The 21,791-nt window shown below is 42.1% G+C and overlaps 1 pseudogene across 1 annotated transcript; it reads left to right on the top strand.

The window, feature by feature from the left end:
• The first annotated feature begins 918 nt into the window (after positions 1-918).
• Positions 919-21,072, top strand: LOC106564199 (myosin heavy chain, fast skeletal muscle-like; annotated as a pseudogene). The gene is made up of 39 exons (XR_014379596.1): positions 919-1,149; positions 1,526-1,672; positions 1,881-2,037; positions 2,329-2,356; positions 2,569-2,683; positions 2,814-2,906; positions 3,066-3,126; positions 3,242-3,340; positions 3,676-3,779; positions 3,971-4,109; positions 4,386-4,504; positions 4,670-4,819; positions 4,911-5,081; positions 5,262-5,565; positions 7,531-7,595; positions 7,691-7,778; positions 7,895-8,012; positions 9,922-10,045; positions 11,007-11,143; positions 11,845-12,100; positions 12,407-12,649; positions 12,988-13,164; positions 13,261-13,406; positions 13,586-13,676; positions 14,021-14,410; positions 14,532-14,658; positions 14,846-14,964; positions 15,094-15,290; positions 15,432-15,615; positions 15,752-15,917; positions 16,502-16,626; positions 16,791-17,099; positions 17,321-17,524; positions 17,683-17,800; positions 17,929-18,099; positions 19,797-19,901; positions 19,998-20,093; positions 20,508-20,639; positions 20,955-21,072. The product of XR_014379596.1 is annotated as a myosin heavy chain, fast skeletal muscle-like (transcript).
• The last annotated feature ends 719 nt before the right edge of the window (positions 21,073-21,791 follow it).

Below are 21,791 nucleotides of genomic sequence, written 5' to 3'. Positions count from 1 at the left end.
GAATCTATTTGATAAATCTAACTTTTGATATTGTCATAATTATTAGTAATGACATCTCTCATTCACGTAAAACTCAGTGAAATTCAATTCAGAGACAAATATGACATTAAAAAGTAATGTAATGGGAGTGTGGTGCCCCTGTAAGTGGGAGGTGCTAGTGAGAGACAGATACACAAGTCTGGGGGGGAGGTCTCTCCTGCAATCCATGTCCTTCCCCAGAGTGGTCCATAATTAACTTTTGCTTGGTTAGCACTTCCAACCAGATATAAGGAGGCTGAGGCCACATCATCCATAAGTCAGATACCTTCTTCCTCTGTGGTAAGACTCTCTCCACCTCCTCAGATTTTTACATTTGTCTCATCTTTGCACTCAGCATCTGAGGCAGCAGCTAACTGCACTGTTTCAATTGACTTCTGCATGTCTCTAAGATTTGCATGTCTCCTTCAACATTTGTTTTACTTCTGTAACATCCTTTTATGGTAAAAAGTGTTGTTCCTGCAATTGTTTGTAAATTGATGAGGTGGTCTAGAATGTAACTGGGTTTTTAGGGGTATTTACTTGAATTCTTGACAGAACGTGTAGTAAAGTGAGTTGCCACTAGGAAAATGAAAGTTACCAGTTGCACCTGTAATTGATTTGGATATGACTGTAATGATTCAGTTAAATGTTTTCTAGCCCTTCGGGGGCTAAATGATAAAGCTTTAGACCTGTACCTTTTTCAAAACACCCTAATGTTTCACAGGGTCTTCCAAGAAGTACACATTCATCTGTAGGAGGGGAAAAAGAAGGTGAGACATGGTTTCAGTCTTCACATAAAAAGTGATGAGAATATTCAGTGAGAGATACCGCTCACCTAACTCTGTTGACTGGGGAGGAAGCACCACAGAGTCAATCATGTTTCTTGTTTCATCTCTTTCCTAGTTATCCGTCACCATGAGTACGGACGCAGAGATGGAAATCTACGGCAAAGCTGCCATATACCTCCGTAAGTCTGAGAGGGAGAGGATGGAGGCACAAGCCGCACCCTTTGATTCAAAGAACTCCTGCTATGTGACAGACAAAGTGGAGCTGTACCTGAAGGGTCTGATTACTGCCAGGGCCGACGGGAAGTGTACTGTGACAGTCACGAAACCTGACGGCACTAAGGAGGTAAGCCTGATCTGATATTCAAGTTTAAGTTTGTGTAATTACTCCATTTCTTGAAAAATCATTGAAATGATCCAAACAATGTCTATAGGCAATAAGAAATGAGTAACAAAAAATATATTAAGAAGCATTTCATTGTTTGTTTGTGGGCAGTATAACCTTCGAACTAAATGTTTATTGCTGCTATTTAAAAATGACATGGAATGTCTCATGTTGACTAGTCAAGAATCTCCAGTTATGTGTCAGTGGGTGATAACAAAGTAGTTGGATTAATGTGGATATAAAAAAAATTTAAGATTCAACTTGTATTTAATGAACAAAAAGCATTCTGTTATGTCCACTTTGATCTGCGTTTAATCTAGATTTCTGACTGTTTCAGGAAGGAAAAGAGTTCAAAGATGCAGACATCTATGAGATGAACCCCCCTAAGTACGACAAGATTGAGGACATGGCCATGATGACCTACCTGAATGAAGCCTCTGTGTTGTATAACCTCAAAGAGCGTTATGCAGCATGGATGATCTATGTAAGTAACCTGCACATACAAACACACACATACATGAACATAATAAATACGCACATTCAGTACTAGACATAATTAAATGGTAGAAACCAAAACATATCAATACAGTAGACCCACATCAGTATACCAAAGTACACCCACATCCTCACATAAATCCAGGTAAAAGTACATCTGACTTTACTAATCCCCTAATGTAATCACTTTCATCCAGACCTACTCTGGGCTCTTCTGTGCCACGGTGAACCCCTACAAGTGGCTCCCAGTGTACGACGCAGAGGTTGTCAACGCCTACAGAGGGAAGAAGAGGATGGAGGCTCCACCCCATATCTTCTCCGTCTCTGACAACGCCTTTCAGTTCATGCTTATTGGTTCGAGCTGTCATGGATGGATGGATGGATGGATGGATGTGATGGATGTCCTTAAGTATATATGAATCTTAAAGTCCATAAGTGTTAATGGATAGATGGATGTATCAATGGAAGTTAAAATATACTTCAGAGCGGTATCTACTGTTTTCTAACAGTTTGCTGGTAATATCTGATTTCACTACCATTGAATGGAAGATGTTCCAAATTGAAATTCTCGATGATGCTATGAATTAGATAATGTCCCCATAATGTTGCTTGCGTATGATAAGCAATATGTTTTTTTGGTTCCAGATAAGGAGAACCAGTCCATTCTGATTACGTAAGTTGTTTACTAAAATGTCATTACATTATGAAAGGATGAGGACATTAGGCTTTGCAGAATAATGAGACGATGAGTGGAAATATTGTTAATGACTTACTTATGCTTAAAAACAGGTCAATAGTGTATTTTTCAATGCTATTTCTTGGTGTAAGCCAATCTGACACTCAAACATGTAACTAAAACCACTCTTTCGCTGCCATATAAACCAGTGGAGAATCCGGTGCAGGAAAGACTGTAAACACCAAGCGTGTCATCCAGTACTTTGCCACAATTGCAGTGTCAAGTGGAGAGAAGAAGAAGGAAGTAGACCCCAGCAAAATGCAGGTAGGTTGTTCTTATGTTTGCCTTTTTAACACATTTCAGTTTGGTTGGTTGCGTCAACTTTTTTTTCCAGCGGTGAATCAAACTTTACTACTTTTCCAGTTTCTGAGCAACTTGTGTTTGTCTCAATCAGGGGTCTCTTGAGGATCAGATCATTGCAGCTAACCCTCTGCTGGAGGCTTATGGTAATGCCAAGACAGTGAGGAACGACAACTCGTCTCGCTTTGTAAGTATAAAGGGCAAACTGTGGAAGTTACCTGATATTGGAAAAATGTAATTTAGTAGTTCCATATTGTTATATCAATAGGTGTACATAAAACTGTAACATTTAAAGGGGTCTATCAAAGTAAAATGTAAGAATTAATTTGTTGACCAATTTCTATAGGGTAAATTCATCAGGATTCACTTCCAAGCTGGCAAACTGGCTAAAGCTGACATTGAGACATGTGAGTTGGTTTTGATTGTTTCTCGATACTTTCCTAAATTCACACGGATTATTTTGTGGTGATTATATCATTAAATGTATCTCATGTTCTCTCTCTCTCTCTCTCTCTCTCTCAGACCTGCTGGAGAAGTCCAGAGTGTCCTTCCAGCTGCCCGATGAGAGAGGATACCACATCTTCTTCCAGATGATGACAGGCCATAAACCTGAGATAATTGGTACGGCAATGTAGAGGTCCAGAAGAAGTTATTCCCACCCCATCTATGGAATATAAAAAAAATATTCATACTCCACACTAATAATACTATTACAATGATTACATCCAAGGTAACAAGGCATCTAGACATTTGGAAGGTCTCTGGGAAATATCTATCAAGTAATGCACTGTGATGCACTAGTCCACAAGTCTCAGTCCCCTCTTTTGATGCTATTCATTATATACTACATGTATCATTGAGTCCATCTACTGAGTAAAGGAGGGAGAGATACTGTAAAGGTAGGACAGCAGAATTCTAAGAGATTTAACTGGCAAGCTGTTCTCTGTTGTCCACAGAAATGGCGCTCATCACCACCAACCCCTACGACTTCCCCATGTGCAGCCAGGGTCAGATCGCTGTGGCCAGCATCGACGACAAGGAAGAGCTGGATGCCACAGATGTGAGTCAAACAAAGGGTTAACCAAACTCAATATATGGATATGGGTAGGACCACCATACACACTGAATGTACTGTGCAATTCCAAGTTGGTAGCAGCTGGGAATGTTCTTGATTCGGTCCAGTACACTACTTTTGTGAGTAAGCAAACTACCTTTCAGTTCATGACTGTTGTATTTCGTCTTTAACGCCAGGATGCCATTACAATCCTGGGCTTCACTAATGATGAGAAGATTGGCATCTACAAGCTGACAGGAGCTGTAGTCCACCATGGAAACTTGAAATTCAAGCAGAAGCAGCGTGAGGAACAGGCCGAGCCAGACGGCACAGAGGGTGAGTCCCACTCATAGATATACAATATGTAAAGCATTAGTCCCATTCCCAGTCCCCAACATAGAAATTAAACACCTAACACAGACAGTGCCACATGAAAGTCAGGCAGGCAGGAGATCATTTTTGGAGAAAGAAATACTACCTTCAGATATGATTTGAAATTATGGATGAGGGTGAATCAAAACATAACGAATAAAAAAATGTGGCCAAAAAATGTGACATCAGAAACAAGCAATCTTGTGTCCCTGAGTCTGTTGTTGTTGGTTCTCTCTCCAGTGGCTGATAAAATCGCCTACCTGCTGGGCCTGAACTCAGCTGAGATGTTGAAGGCTCTGTGCTACCCAAGAGTGAAGGTCGGCAACGAGTATGTGACCAAGGGACAGACTGTGGCTCAGGTAAGGCGGCAAACACAGCATCTACCATTTTCTGAGCACCGGAATATTTTTGGGGACAAGTGCAATGCTTTAATTGAATAGTGATGTTTTCTCCCAAGCTCGTATCACCTTATCACTGGACATGGTCAATATCTCATGTATTAATTTGAGGTATTATCATTACAGGTTAATAACTCAGTCAGTGCTCTGGCCAAGTCCATCTATGAGAGGATGTTCTTGTGGATGGTCATCCGTATCAATGAGATGTTGGACACCAAGAATCCAAGGCAGTTCTATATCGGTGTGCTTGACATTGCCGGGTTTGAGATCTTTGATGTATGAGACCAGAACAAGACACTTAGATGTGATTGAGATGGATTACAGCCTTGTATGATGAAATGATCCGCTTTTAAAACTCCATCAACAGTACAACAGCATGGAGCAGCTGTGCATCAACTTCACCAATGAGAAACTGCAACAGTTTTTCAACCACACCATGTTCGTCCTGGAGCAAGAGGAGTACAAGAAGGAGGGAATCGTCTGGGCCTTCATTGACTTCGGCATGGACTTGGCTGCCTGCATTGAGCTTATTGAGAAGGTATAATGGACCTCAACAGCAAAGCTCTTAGGGACCATTATTATCACTGTGGTACAATGCATCTGACTGTTGAGAACTCAATGTTTCCTGTTATGTGTCCCTAAACGAATATAATCCTATAAGAGCATGTTTACTAAAGATGTGATGTTATATATACACTGTACCTTACTTTTCATAAAGCCATTGGGCATCTTCTCCATCCTTGAAGAGGAGTGCATGTTCCCCAAGTCTTCAGACACTACCTTCAAGGACAAGCTGTACTCCCAGCATCTTGGCAAAACAAAGTCGTTTGAGAAGCCCAAGCCTGCCAAAGGCAAGCAAGAGGCCCACTTCTCCCTGGTGCACTACGCCGGTACTGTGGACTACAACATCACTGGCTGGCTGGAGAAGAACAAGGACCCCCTGAATGACTCAGTTTGTCAGCTGTACGGGAAGTCAGGAGTGAAAATTTTGGCAGCCTTGTATCCTGCTCCCCCACCTGAGGGTAAGACTAGCATCAAGTCAAACTATTTAATTAAGCATTAGTTCCAACACAGACCCACATTTTCTTTAAAGTCTGACTGTATCGCCATTTTTAAGGGTTCATCAATGTGTGAATATAATTATACAGTGGGGGAAAAAAGTATTTGATCCCCTGCTGATTTTGTACGTTTGCCCACTGATAAAGAAAGGATCAGTCTATAATTTTAATGGTAGGTTTATTTGAACAGTGAGAGACAGAATAACAACAAAAAAATCCAGAAAAACGCATGTCTAAAATGTTATAAATTGATTTACATTTTAATGAGGGAAATAAGTATTTGAACCCCTCTCAATCAGAAAGATTTCTGGCTCCCAGGTGTCTTTTATACAAGTAACGAGCTGAGATTAGGAGCACACTGTTAAAGGGAGTGCTCCTAACCACAGCTTGTTAACTGTAAAAAAGACATCTGTCCACAGAAGCAATCAATCAATCAGATTCCAAACTCTCCACCATGGCCAAGACCAAAGAGCTCTCCAAGGACGTCAGGGACAAGATTTTAGACCTACACAAGGCTGGAATGGGCTACAAGACCATTGCCAAGCAGCTTGGTGAGAAGGTGACAACATTTGGTGCGATTATTCGCAAATGGAAGAAACACAAAAGAACTGTCAATATCCCTCGGCCTGGGGCTCCATGCAAGATCTCACCTCATGGAGTTGCAATGATCATGAGAATGGTGAGGAATCAGCCCAGAACTACACGGGAGGATCTTGTCAATGATCTCAAGGCAGCTGGGACCATAGTCACCAAGAAAACAATTGGTAACACACTACGCCGTGAAGGACTGAAATCCTGCAGCGCCCGCAAGGTCCCCCTGTTCAAGAATACATATACATGCCCGTCTGAAGTTTGCCAATGAACATCTGAATGATTCAGAGGACAACTGGTGAAAGTGTTGTGGTTAGATGAGACCAAAATGGAGCTCTTTGGCATCAACTCAACTCGACGTGTTTGGAGGAGGAGGAATGCTGCCTATGACCCCAAGAACACCATCTCCACCGTCAAACATGGATGTGGAAACATTATGCTTCGGGGGTGTTTTTCTGCTAAGGGGACAGGACAACTTCACTGCATCAAAGGGACGATGGACGGGGCCATGTACCGTCAAATCTTGGGTGAGAATATCCTTCCCTCAGCCAGCCTCATTGAAAATGGGTCGTGGATGGGTATTCCAGCATGGCAATGACCCAAAACACACGGCCAAGGCAACAAATGAGTGGCTCAAGAAGAAGCACATTAAGGTGCTGGAGTGGCCTAGCCAATCTCCAGACCTTAATCCCATAGAAAATCTGTGGAGGGAGCTGAAGGTTGGAGTTGCCAAACGTCAGCCTCGAAACCTTAATGACTTGGAGAAGATCTGCAAAGAGGAGTGGGACAAAATCCCTCCTGAGATGTGTGCAAACCTGGTGGCTAACTACAAGAAACGTCTGACCTCTGTGATTGCCAACAAGGGTTTTGCCACCAAGTACTAAGTCATGTTTTGCAGAGGGGTCAAATACTTATTTCCCTCATTAAAATGCAAATCATTTTCTAACATTTTTGACATGCTTTTTTCTGGATGTTTTTGTTGTTATTCTGTCTCTCACTGTTCAAATAAACCTACCATTAAAATTATAGACTGATAATTTCTTTGTAAGTGGGCAAACGTACAAAATCAGCAGGGGATCAAATACTTTTTCCCCCCACTGTACACTCAGTTAATTTAATCATACATTAGGTGTTATTCTACACAATCTCATTGGCAGGATTTGGCTCTAGTTAAGTGTGAAGTCAATCAGTGATTCTCTGGTTTATAATTAGTGTGCTTGCTGAAGACAAGACCACTCTAGATTTATTACATACTCTTATTATTATTATTCTATTTATTCCACCCACTCTAGGAAATGTACTTTTCTAGTTATCTCTAACTTTTCCCCATTTTAACAGATACATCCAAGAAAGGAGGCAAGAAGAAGGGTGGTTCCATGCAGACTGTGTCCTCCCAGTTCAGGGTGAGCTTTTGAAATGTGTATATTCAGTCCTTCAAAAGGTGCAATTATCATAAACTACAGTATGTCTGAGAAAATGGTTTGTAACCCTCCTACAGGAGAACTTACATAAGCTGATGACCAACTTGAGGAGCACTCATCCTCACTTTGTGCGCTGCCTGATCCCCAACGAGTCAAAGACTCCAGGTACAATAAATATTGAGTTAAATATGTAATTTTATCAGTACAGTACCAGTAACCTTAACAATCCCAATCTTTAACCTGTTTATTAATATTAAAAGAGACTTGGTTTGTTTTACCAGGTCTGATGGAGAACTTCCTGGTTATCCACCAGCTCAGGTGTAATGGTGTACTGGAGGGTATCAGGATCTGCAGAAAGGGCTTCCCTAGCAGAATCCTCTATGCTGATTTCAAGCAGAGGTATGTGCACATGTACACACACGCGCACACACACTCGCGCACACACACACACAGAATGATCTTGTCCAAGGGTATTCCAGCATCAGAATAGTCAAAATATACAGTGCAATTGGAATGTATTCAGACCCCTTCACTTTTTCCACATTTTGTTACGTTACAGCCTTTTTCCAAAATTGATGACCCCTCCCCTCTCAATCTACACACAATACCCCATAATGACAAAGCAAAAACAAGTTAAGACATTTTTGCAAATGTCTTAAAAATAAAATACTGAAATATCACATGTACATAAGTATTCAGACCCTTTACTCAGTACTTTGTTGAAGAACCTATGGCAGCTATTAAAGTCTCGGGTCTTCTTGGGTATGACGTTACAAACTTGGCACACCTGTATTTTGGGAGATTGTCCCATTCTTCTCGGCAGATCCTCTCAAGCTCTGTCAGGTTGGATGGGGAGCGTCGCTGCACAGCTATTTTCAGGTCTCTTCAGAGATGTTCAATAGGGTTCAAGTCTGGGCTCTGGATAGGCCACTCAAGGACATTCAGAGACTTGTTCCGAAACCACTCCTGCGTTGTTTTGGCTGTGTGCTTAGGGTCATTGTCCTGTTGGAAGGTGAACCTTCACCCCAGTCCGAGGTCCTGAGCGCTCTGGTGCAGGGTTTCATCAAGGATCTCTCTGTATTAAGCTCCGTTCATCTATCCCTCGATACTGACTAGTCTCCCAGTCCTAACCGCTGAAAAACATCCCCATAGCATGATGCTGCCACCACCATGCTTCACCATAGAGATGGTACCAGGTTTCCTCCAGACGTGACGCTTGGCATTCAGGCCAAAGAGTTTAATCTTGGTTTCATCAGACCAGAGAATCTTGTTTCTCATAGTCTGAGAGTCTTTAGGTGCCTTTTGGCAAACTCCAAGCGGGCTGTCATGTGCCTTTTACTGAGGAGTGGCTTTCATCTGGCCACTCTACCATAAAGGCCTGATTGGTGGATTGCTGCAGAGATGGTTGTCATTCTGGAAGGTTCTCCCATCTCTACAGAGGAACTCTGTCAGAGACCATCAGGTTCTTGGTCACCTCCCTGACCAAGGCCCTTCTCCCCTGATTGCTCAGTTTGGCCAGGTGGCAAGCTCTAGGAAGAGTGTTTGTTGTTCCAAACTTCTTCCATTTAAGAATGATGGAGGCCACTGTGTTCTTGGGGACCTTGAATGCTGCAGAAATGTTTTGGTACCCTTCCCCAGATCTGTGCCTCACACAATCCTGTCTCGGCGCTCTATATACAATTCCTTCAACCTCATGGCTTGGTTTTTGCTCTGACATGCACTGCCAACTGTGGGACCTTATATAGACAGGTGTGTGCCTTTCCAAATAATGTCCAATCAATTGAATTTACCATAGGTGGGTTCCAAACAAGTTGTAGAAACAACAAGGTTTATCAATGGAAACAGGATGCACCTGAGCTCAATTTCGAGTCTTATAGCAAAGGGTCTGAATACTAATGAAAATAACGTTACATTTGCTAAAAAATGTAAAAACCTGTTTTCGCTTTGTTATTATGGGGTATTGCGTTTAGGTTGATGAGGGAACAAAAACGATTTAATCAATTTTAGAATAAGGCTGTAACTAACAAAATGTGGAAACAGTCAAAGGGTCTAAATACTTTCTGAACGCACTGTAAATATTATATAAAAAAAGTTCTACTTGTTTAACAAAAATCTCTTTCTCTGAGCAATTGTATTAATATAAAACCAAAAAATATTTTAGGGGCATACAATATAGCTCAGTATTTGTATTATTCATTTTATACAGTCTACTTTGCTCATCTGTATCAAGGGTGCCAATCATTTTGGACCTCGCTGTATAACCAACCAATTACAACTTTGCATATTTTAAAACTGTGTTCTCATTCAGGTACAAAGTACTGAATGCCAGTGTCATCCCTGATGGCCAGTTCATGGACAACAAAAAGGCTTCTGAGAAGCTGCTTGGGTCCATTGACGTAAATCACGACGATTACAAGTTTGGACACACCAAGGTCAGTCAAATACCCCCAGCAAAAGCTGACAACAAAACACAACTTCAAAGATAATTTATTATTGGATGAAACATTGAATTTGGCATTACTGCTATTAGCCAATTGAAACACATTGAATAACAGATTCACTACATGGAATTTGGAACATGTATTTATCCTCTTATATTAAGTACAAAACTTTCTCCATATAGACTTCCAATTATTATTTTTTAACTGGTACTGGGGACCTTCAGATGAGTCTTGTGGAGTGGTAATACTGTAGGCCAAACCGCTCAGATGCTACAGACGTTTTTTCAGAAGATCGGTTTGTGGGATGTCTCATGGTCTGACAAACACCTATCTAGCTTTGCCTACCACCTTTCACCGCAGATGCAGGAGACCGACATCGGTGGATGCAGTAGATTGAGATGCAAACTGATATCTCTAGCTTAAACAGATGTATTTTGATGGGGATATTTGTATTATGTTAATTATCTTTAGAAATAGTAGGCTGAATACATGTAATTGAAACACCAAGGTCAGTCAAATTGCCCCAGCAAAAGCTGACAACAAAACACAATTTAAATGATAATTTAAACCTGTACCATATAAAATCTCTCCAGGTGATCTATCCATCCTTTTGTTCTTTCGTCTTCATTTAACTAATGGAAAAGCTGGAAAAACATTGTACTGTTTTTCTTCAAAGTCATGCATCACAAGTATAGAAGAGAAACTAAACTCATTATCATGTACATTGTATTAGAGTTGTATGACTGCAGTTATCTGTGTCTGTGTAGATTATTAATCTACAACTGTACAATAACTAACAACTTAGAAACAACCTATCACATGGTTTGTTTGCAACAATATCAAAGTTCATGTTGTTTAAATCAATCTAGTGGTGTTGTTCCCCTCTTTTGATTCAACACTTTCTGTCTGTCACCATCTGTTGTTCCATTTACCATGTTAACCTGTGTCTCAGGTGTTCTTCAAAGCCGGTCTGCTGGGTGTCCTGGAGGAGATGAGAGATGAGAAGCTGGCCACTCTGGTCGGCATGCTCCAGGCTCTCAGCCGTGGATTCCTCATGAGGAGAGAGTTCACCAAGATGATGGAGAGGAGGTGAGTAATAGTAGACATCTGGGCAAAGCTTTCTGTCAACCACCTGTATCTAATGCATTATGATTACATACTGTATATGCTGTGAGTTGTTCAGAATGAGAAAGTACATCTTATAATGGTCTACTAAAGCTTTTGGGTTAATTCATTTATAAGTCCAGAAATGGATGTAGCAACTAAGGATTCTAGCTTTATAGCTGCAGTTTGGGATTTGGCTGTTCAACTGTCATTTAAATTTGTGGTATTTACCCATTCATTCTTAAAGAATATAAAATGTCTCATGAGCTTAGCATGACTGTCAGTCCTTGCATCTAGACCGCTGTCTATGAATTTAAGAGGGGTTACATTTCCCTAGCCCCATTCCTCATCTGAATACAAAAAGTGGAGGGGGTTCCAGTGTGTTATTCTTCAACTCCTGGAAACATCCCACTGGTCATTACCAACTCATTTCAACACAAAAATGATATGTAATGACGTTGAATCAACGTGGATTTGAAAAAAGTTATCAGCGTAAGGGAATTTCATTTTTTTTTCACTCAACTTTTAACCATAATCCAATAACATGGTGACTAATTTTGATTATGTCGCGTTGAATTGAAGTTCGCCAATTCAACCAAATGTAAATCAAAACTAAAACGCTGAACTGACGTCTGTGCCTAGTGGGATGTAACTCACCAAGCCACTCTGTCCTTTCTGTCGACCAGAGAGTCCATCTTCGCCATCCAGTACAACATCCGCTCATTCATGAATGTGAAAACGTGGCCATGGATGAAGTTGTACTTCAAGATCAAGCCCCTGCTGCAGAGCGCTGAGACTGAGAAGGAGCTGGCCAACATGAAGGAGAACTATGATAAGATGACAGCAGACCTGGCCAAGGCTCTGGCCACGAAGAAGCAAATGGAGGAGAAGTTGGTGGCCCTGACGCAGGAGAAGAACGACTTGGCACTCCAAGTCGCATCTGTGAGTCAGCAACAACCTTCTTAGGGGCACATTTACACACAAAAACACACACACACACACACACACACACACACACACACACACACACACACACACACACACACACACACACACACACACACACACACACACACACACACACACACACACACACACACACACACACACACACACAATGAAGTATATGGCTATCTTACAAATTGTTATTGCCCATGTTATTTATTTAATGAATTTCTATTGATTTGCTCTGACTTTGAATACACAAAGTGAGGCTGATGATGTTTCTTTCTTCTGCTCTGAAACCAGGAAGGAGAGAGTCTGAACGATGCTGAGGAAAGGTGTGAGGGGCTCATCAAGAGCAAGATCCAGCAGGAGGCCAAACTCAAAGAGACGACCGAGAGGCTGGAGGATGAGGAGGAGATCAATGCTGAGTTGACTGCCAAGAAGAGGAAGCTGGAGGATGAGTGCTCTGAGCTGAAGAAGGACATTGATGACCTGGAGCTCACTCTGGCCAAAGTGGAGAAGGAGAAGCACGCCACTGAAAACAAGGTCTTGTGTTTTACCATAGACAGTCTAACCAACAATAATCAACTCAAAACATAGCTTAACAGAAATGGAATTCAAGTTGTATTGTGGGTGCAGGAAAAAGTAAGAAACAACAGTAGAATTTCAGTTGCGGGGTACTCCCAATATTCATTGCATGTTCTGCTCCCCCTCATTTATGACTTCCATTCAAAACACGGGCATGGTGAACACTGCTATCTAATGTTGAATCTATAGTACAGTAATTGTTGATGCAGTTCTAATCTAAATGAAATGAATGCAATATATAACAAACTAAATCTCCCCTTTACGGTGAAGTGTAATTATGTTGTGGCCATTTACAGGTTAAAAACCTGACAGAGGAGATGGCGTCTATGGATGAGAGTGTTGCCAAGCTGACCAAGGAGAAGAAAGCCCTCCAAGAGGCCCACCAGCAGACACTGGATGACCTGCAGGCAGAGGAGGACAAAGTCAACACTCTGACCAAGGCCAAGACCAAGCTGGAACAGCAAGTGGACGACGTGAGTGGAGTTTGACATTTTGGCCATGATAGTATGTAAGATGATATTATCTTCAGTTGTTTAGATTTGAACAATATATGTGTTTTTATCTTCTAGCTTGAGGGTTCTCTGGAGCAAGAGAAGAAGCTCCGTATGGACCTTGAGAGATCCAAGAGAAAGCTGGAGGGGGATCTGAAACTGGCCCAGGAGTCCATAATGGACCTGGAGAATGACAAGCAGCAAGCTGATGAGAAAATCAAGAAGTAAACACAAACAAATGACTACAGTATTAGCTGTTATAATGGTTGTTCTTGACTAATTATTGTAATTATGAATTAGCATTTGCATGTGATTCTTAAAAGCAAAGTGAATGGTATGATCCTCTCCCTTTACACTATCAAAACAAAACAAACTCTGCAATTGACATATTTGTGTTTCTTAGAAAGGAGTTTGAGACCACCCAGCTCCTCAGCAAGGTTGAGGATGAGCAGTCTCTGGGAGCTCAGCTGCAGAAGAAGATCAAGGAACTCCAGGTACAGTAGAGGATAGAAACTCCAGTACAGAAAAGCAGAGACTTGAATCATTTCCTGAAAAACATTGCTCAGGTAGCACACATTTCTCACGGGGGCTTCTGATGGCTGAGAAGGTTGGAAGATGGTATTCCTTGCTGGTGATTCTAACTGTTTTAAAGACGGTGCTTCTTAACATTGTGGTTTTGGTTCGCACAATGGGACACAGTGTACTGAATATATTGGTGTAACTGTCTTTGTATTAAACACATTTATGTAAAATACACATACTATTATTATTTTGTGAGGTTCAATTGTTTCAACTGTACTGTAGTGTTCATCCCCCCTGCTCCTGCCCCCTGTTCTAGGCCCGTATTGAGGAGCTGGAGAAGGAAATTGAGGCTGAGCGTGCTGCCAGGGCTAAGGTTGAGAAGCAGAGGGCTGATCTCTCCAGGGAACTTGAGGAGATCAGCGAGAGGCTGGAGGAGGCCGGAGGCGCCACTGCTGCTCAGATTGAGATGAACAAGAAGCGTGAAGCTGTGTTCCAGAAGCTGCGTCGTGATCTTGAAGAGTCCACCCTGCAGCATGAGGCCACAGCCGCCGCTCTGCGCAAGAAGCAGGCCGACAGTGTGGCTGAGCTCGGGGAGCAGATCGACAACCTGCAGCGCGTCAAGCAGAAGCTGGAGAAGGAGAAGAGCGAGTACAAGATGGAGATTGATGACCTCTCTAGCAACATGGAGGCCGTCTCCAAGGCTAAGGTGAGTAGTAACGTTTTGATCAAGCAGTGTCGAGGTTGGTCAACTACATTACCATTCAAGTGAACTGAAATTGACAGGAGTCACATATATAAAGTAATGATGGAACATGTTACACTAACAGGGCAATCTGGAGAAGATGTGCCGTACTCTTGAGGACCAGCTGAGTGAGCTCAAGACTAAGAATGATGAGAATGTTCGCCAGGTCAACGACATCAGCGGACAGAGGGCCAGACTCCTGACAGAAAATGGTACCATCAACAATGAACAACAAGCCAATGCTTTCCTTTAGTAGAACACAACATGTATTATGGGCTATATCCACAAAGTTTCTAATGTACTATTCACCACCTAACATTCCCCTACGATTCCTCAAAATACATTTTCAATCTTAGAGAACAGAGGCCCTATTAACAAGATGTTCTTCTGTCCCTGCAGGTGAGTTTGGCCGCCAGCTGGAGGAGAAGGAAGCCCTGGTATCTCAGCTGACCAGAGGAAAACAGGCCTTCACTCAGCAGGTGGAGGAGCTGAAGAGGGCTATTGAGGAGGAGGTCAAGGTAAGGAACCCAAAATGGACTCCACCGACCAGAGTTTAGAGCTATACTACGTCACCCTCAGAGACTTCTACTGTCATTTGTTTGACTACCTCTCTAATCTATCGTTGTCTCTCTCTTTCTTTCTCACAGGCTAAAAACGCACTGGCCCATGGTGTCCAGTCTGCCCGCCATGACTGTGACCTCCTGAGGGAGCAGTTTGAGGAGGAGCAGGAGGCCAAGGCAGAGCTGCAACGCGGCATGTGCAAGGCCAACAGTGAGGTGGCTCAGTGGAGGACTAAGTATGAAACTGATGCTATCCAGCGCACAGAGGAGCTGGAGGAGGCCAAGTGAGTCGCACACAACAGAAAAAAAATCGAATATACGGTGTGGATGAAAATGGTGGTAGTGGGGATCTGAGAAAATGTCACATCAATATGTATTGTAACATTTGTTTTCGCACCATAAAACCACCGTCTGTTGTCCAACAGGAAGAAGCTGGTCCAGCGTCTGCAGGAGGCCGAGGAGACCATTGAGGCGACCAACTCCAAGTGCGCCTCCCTGGAGAAGACCAAGCAGAGGCTGCAGGGAGAGGTGGAGGACCTCATGATTGATGTTGAGAGAGCCAACGCATTGGCCGCCAACCTCGACAAGAAGCAGAGGAACTTTGACAAGGTGAAAATGAATAAACCTCACACAACAGTGATATTTTCTGTCCAGTATATGACCAATTGTAGTATAAGTGTAGCATATTTCTGATTCAAAACTCTTCATCATTGACTTCTAATGAAAATCCCATGGATTCCCCTAGGTTCTGGCAGAGTGGAAGCAGAAGTATGAGGAGGGTCAGGCTGAGCTGGAAGGAGCTCAGAAGGAGGCTCGCTCTATGAGCACTGAACTCTTCAAAATGAAGAACTCCTACGAGGAGGCTCTGGATCATCTGGAGACTCTGAAGAGAGAGAACAAGAACCTGCAACGTGAGCATTTGACAGCAGTTCTATTCGGCTCATGTTTGACTAGTGTTTTGAAAATGGAGGGAACTGCAATCATCAACATTAATATTACACTATTTCAGAGTTTTCAAGTGCAGTTAAAAAAAATAAATGGAACATGTAATCGCTATTGCTTTTAACAACCCAAGGAAGATGAGAGCAATTAGTTTTGCAAGACCGTATGAAGTGCTGTTAATTAATTACTGTTATCATGATTCATTGTCAACTTCAGTGCATTGGCGATATCCACAGAAAATCTCCCAAGTCTAATCTTCTCCTGTGTGTGTGTGTGCAGAGGAGATCTCTGACCTGACTGAGCAGATCGGAGAGACTGGCAAGAGCATCCATGAGCTGGAGAAGGCCAAGAAGACCTTAAAAAAAATAAATGGAACATGTAATCGCTATTGCTTTTAACAACCCAAGGAAGATGAGAGCAATTAGTTTTGCAAGACCGTATGAAGTGCTGTTAATTAATTACTGTTATCATGATTCATTGTCAACTTCAGTGCATTGGCGATATCCACAGAAAATCTCCCAAGTCTAATCTTCTCCTGTGTGTGTGTGTGCAGAGGAGATCTCTGACCTGACTGAGCAGATCGGAGAGACTGGCAAGAGCATCCATGAGCTGGAGAAGGCCAAGAAGACCGTGGAGACAGAGAAGTCTGTGATCCAGACGGCTCTGGAGGAGGCTGAGGTACAAACTACAGCTGTTTGATGGGGAAAGCAGTGTTACACTAGCCAACGCCAGCTACAGTCCAATGATCCCTGTATTGGAGTTTATTGTAGTCACACTGTATATATAATTCTTCCATCCAAATGTATCGAACACAATTCTCCCGACTGCTTCTGTTTGTCCAGGGAACACTGGAGCACGAGGAATCCAAGATTCTGCGTGTGCAGCTGGAGCTGAACCAGATCAAGGGTGAGGTGGACAGGAAGATCGCTGAGAAGGATGAGGAGATGGAGCAGATCAAGAGGAACAGCCAGAGGGTGGTTGACTCCATGCAGAGCACCCTGGACTCTGAGGTCAGGAGCAGGAATGATGCCCTGAGGGTGAAGAAGAAGATGGAGGGAGACCTGAACGAGATGGAGATCCAGCTGAGCCACTCCAACAGGCAGGCCGCTGAGGCCCAGAAACAGCTGAGGAACGTCCAGGGCCAGCTCAAGGTAAAGGGACGGGGATATCACTCTCAAAAATCTGAACTTGGGGGGGATTTGTGAATCTGTAGAAAATAATAGAACAGAGGAATTTAATAGAATGGACTATGTACTGTGGAAAAGTAGGAATATATGGGAAAAATCTTACCAATTAATATTTCTATCACTGATCCCACTGCGCCTACTTCCGAATAAAGTCTTAATTGAACCTATGTCATTGTGAACTCCAGGATGCCCAATTACACCTTGATGACGCAGTCCGCGCTGCAGAGGACATGAAGGAGCAGGCAGCCATGGTGGAGCGCAGAAACGGTCTGATGGTGGCTGAAATCGAGGAGCTGAGAGTTGCTCTGGAGCAGACAGAGAGAGGCCGCAAAGTGGCTGAGACTGAGCTGGTAGACGCCAGCGAGCGTGTTGGACTGCTGCACTCCCAGGTATTGGTCAAATGCCATTTCTAATGAAACTCAACCAAGCATACCGTTTACACACACCTGGAATACAACAGTGCTTGCTCTTAGACTTTTATCATTTCAGTCTCATGACTATTAACTCCTCTTGAGAGTCAAACAAATCATGTTGTTTTCTCCTTCAGAATACCAGCCTTCTGAACACCAAGAAGAAGCTGGAGACTGACCTGGTGCAGGTGCAGGGAGAGGTGGACGACATCGTCCAGGAATGCAGAGGAGAAGGCCAAAAAGGCAATCATTGATGTGAGTCCTTGAATTACATCAACTTGATTTGTCCCCAAGGGTCAATGGTAGCTGGGCTGGTTATGAACAACAAAGATCTGAGAGGGACATTATGATTGGTGCATAAATTAAACAAACTACTATTCCAGGCGGCCATGATGGCTGAGGAGCTGAAGAAGGAGCAGGACACCAGCTCTCACCTGGAGAGGATGAAGAAGAACCTGGAGGTCACAGTCAAGGACCTGCAGCACCGCCTGGATGAGGCTGAGAATCTGGCCATGAAGGGAGGCAAGAAACAACTCCAGAAACTGGAGTCCAGGGTGAGTTACCAGCAGGGTGGATTAGGGTGGATTGAAAGACAGTTTGCTGGAAATGTATTTGATCATATAAAATACACAGAAGCATTGTTTAATCACTTTTTCTCTCAATAAACCCCCTAGATCAGGGGTTGTACACATTTCGCCTTGGTGTAGAGAGAACATTGTGCAGTATTACATCTTAAATGACAGTGCATTTATGTTCAAAACCAAAACATGTAATATGTTACACTTCTGTAGTGGAGCTGAGAAGAACTGGAGCCAAGACCATTCATAATAATAATAATAATCAAATAATAATAATAATACAGATTCACAATAAATATCAACACACAATATAATATCCATCCAATTTATCTCATAGTAATACTTTGTTACATTTGTTTAATTTCTCTCTCTATATATCGCTAACGTTAGCTATGGCAGTATTCATAAATGCACTCTGGCTACCTACTCCGATTTCAGAGCACCTCGTCTGAGTGTGCCAGAGCGCAGAATAACTGATGAATTTACGAATGCTCAACATCTGTTGAATATGACTGGTGTCGGTTAACGTCTGCAAAAAAAAGGCGTAATTAAATTGTTGCCAGCAGCCAACGCTCAGGATAACATGAAAACAGCCTAACCAGCTCTGTCTGCAAGGGCGAGTAAAATGGTCAGAGTGAAGTGTTCTCTAATTTTTGTCTGAAAGTAGAAAGTAAGCTAGCCAACGTTGGCCAGTTAGCTCGGGTGCTTGACTGCCGTTGTGAGGTCAGAATGCTCGGATCAACCCTACTCTCCGGCCAGATCTGCCAGTGTGCGCTCTGAACGCTCCTAGAGCGAAACACTCTGAATTTAGGAACGCTCTGAGCGCACTGTGGCACTCCAGGTTTAATTTACGAACACACCCTACATGTCTCATTTATCTGCTAAAAAGGCGTTGCTAGGGAAGCTAGCGTTGCTATGCTGGGCTACCAGCTAGCAGGCTATCGGCTAAATTAGTTTATAGGCTAGCGGACTTGAATAAAACGTGAAAACACAACATAACATCTTACCAAGTATATGTACATACTCCAGAGACATTAGTGCCTTGAATATGGTGCTTTTCCACTCGCTTATCTTCAAAATAAAGACACAAATGTATTTATGTCAGTGCTTCTGTCTTGCTGTTGACTCACTTTGCCAACTTCTCTCAACTGCCATGGCGCGAGACCGACATACTAAAAGAAACATCACAACATTAAAAAAGGCAAGTGGCCATACTGGTACTGCACCATGCACTTCTAACTGCATAACAAAATGAATAAATTGTCATATTACAAATACAAGAAGAAATTAGATGTTTTTATTTTTATGGATCATTGATGGAATACGGTGTCTCTCAGAACCATGTTGTTTATCTATGGTTAAGAACATAAATTGTGGTTTAATAATATTACATTGTATTGTACACTCTAAACATTTCCCACAGATCACTCGTAGTCTAATCTGTTATTACTAGAAATATTCATAAAAATTGAAATGTAAATTCCACTTTGGGAACCACTTATGTAGAAATAATTACAGACCCCTTCAATTAAAATGGTGAAAGTACATAGGAACAGATAAGTTGTGCCTCCTTGGCTGGGTAGAAGACTACTGTATATCTCTGTGTTACAAATATTTGTTATGTCTGATTTCCCCACCTCCAACAAATACCTACATTTATTTCTTCCACAAAGGTGCGTGAGCTCGAGACTGAGGTGGAGGCCGAGCAGAGAAGAGGTGTAGACGCTGTAAAGGGAGTCCGCAAGTATGAGCGCAGAGTCAAGGAGCTCACTTACCAGGTAAGAGAAAGTGCCATCTTTACACACTTGACACTAACAATGACAGGTTTGTGTATAAAACTATACTGACATTGATTATTTGATCTTCTCCCACAGACTGAGGAGGATAAGAAGAACGTTGGCAGACTTCAGGACCTGGTAGATAAGCTGCAGATGAAAGTGAAGGCCTACAAGAGGCAGGCTGAGGAAGCGGTGAGTCACTGACTTAGTCAAATACTCTGAAAGCGTACATAAAACAAATCCCTAGTAGACAATACAAAACTTAATATCCATACAGTTTTGTTGAAGTAAGTGTTACTACGGCACATCAGTCAACAATCAATTATGCACATTTCTGAGTGCCTCCTATGCCTATGTGTTACCAACTTAAATGAGAGGGGGTTGAATATTAATTTACCGTGCTGGGGGCTGGTCTAGTGGTAGTGCTGGAGGCAGCGCCACTCACTTAATCTGCTGTATCATCTATCTCCCTATATACATTGCTATCCTAAATCCGTCAATATTTTTGTTGTTTAAAATACCTTTAAAAACATATTTTAATTTGCTGCCTGAAGCTTCAAACTTTAAATACTGATGTTCTGCTCTCCCTCTCTTTTCCTCACCCAGGAGGAAGCAGCAAACCAGCACATGTCTAAGTTCAGGAAGGTTCAGCATGAGCTGGAGGAGGCTGAGGAGCGTGCTGACATCGCTGAGACTCAGGTCAACAAGCTCAGAGCCAAGACCCGTGACTCTGGAAAGGTACAGAACTGCTGTTCAACCTATACCTGACTCATGTTCAGATATGACCACATCAACACCACCTATGATTTAGTCTTCTCAGAGGTCAATACTGACCTTTTACACTCAACTGTATTGAAGATCTCTCAGAAGAACATTTCAGGAAGGGCTAAATAATCTAATAAGAGTAATTCAGTTAGTACTTCAACATCTAAAATCCAAGCTGAGCACTGAGCATTAAAGACTTGATCCATTATATTCTATTCAAGTCTATCCATATATTTATCATGTTCATTATTATTACTGATCCATTATATTCTATCTTTCTTCTTACAGGGAAAAGAAGCTGCTGAATAAACGAAGACCAAGTCTTATCATTTTCCTGTGTTGCATAAAATATGATTTTCATGGTGAAATGTTGAGCATTGATTAAAAACATGTAGGCCTACATACACTTCCTTTGTGACTGTGGACTTATTACTCAGCAAACAGATTTTTCAAACCATAAAAAATATTGTACTTTAATTAAACAAGCAATCTGGGATTCCAACAACAACAAAGTGGTACCACAACAAAGCAGTCACTTTTTTTGGTAAACAGCTGAGGGATTAGGCTGGAGGTTCTTTTCTAAATGTAATCCATTACAGTTACTAGTTACCTGTCCAAAATTGTAATCAGTAACGTAACCTTTGGATTGCCCAAACTCAGTAACGTAATCTGATTACATTTTGTTCCTTTTAGATTACTTTCCCCTTAAGAGGCATTAGAAGAAGACAAAAATGTTTGTTACCAATTGAACGACATCTATTGCAGGATAAATCAATGTTAATGTTTAAATAGCTGACCATATATGGATGTTCAATTTTACTTTGTGGTGGTTATGTAGGCTTCTTCTAACCCATCGCTTTCCACTACATATAATAATATGATTAAATTATATCTTTACATTAAAACCATAGCATATCAGAATTCCAGTCATTCCAATAATGTTATACCCCGTGATCTTCAAGAATAGGACTTGGAAATATGGGAGTATAGATTAGCCAAATTGTTTATCCTGAGCATAACCCCAAAACGAAGGACTTATTAGCCAGCCCTACTCTGTTGTTTATGATTTTGTTGTCATGGAGGACTGATTGGGCTCATTGATTCGAGTTGAAAAAGAAATGCTCC

Source organism: Salmo salar, chromosome 12 (genome assembly GCF_965601325.2).
Source record: "Salmo salar chromosome 12, fSalSal1, whole genome shotgun sequence".
Lineage (NCBI taxonomy): Eukaryota > Metazoa > Chordata > Actinopteri > Salmoniformes > Salmonidae > Salmo > Salmo salar.
The sequence above is the reverse complement of the archived record's forward strand: the minus strand, read 5'-3'. Positions and strand labels throughout refer to the sequence as shown.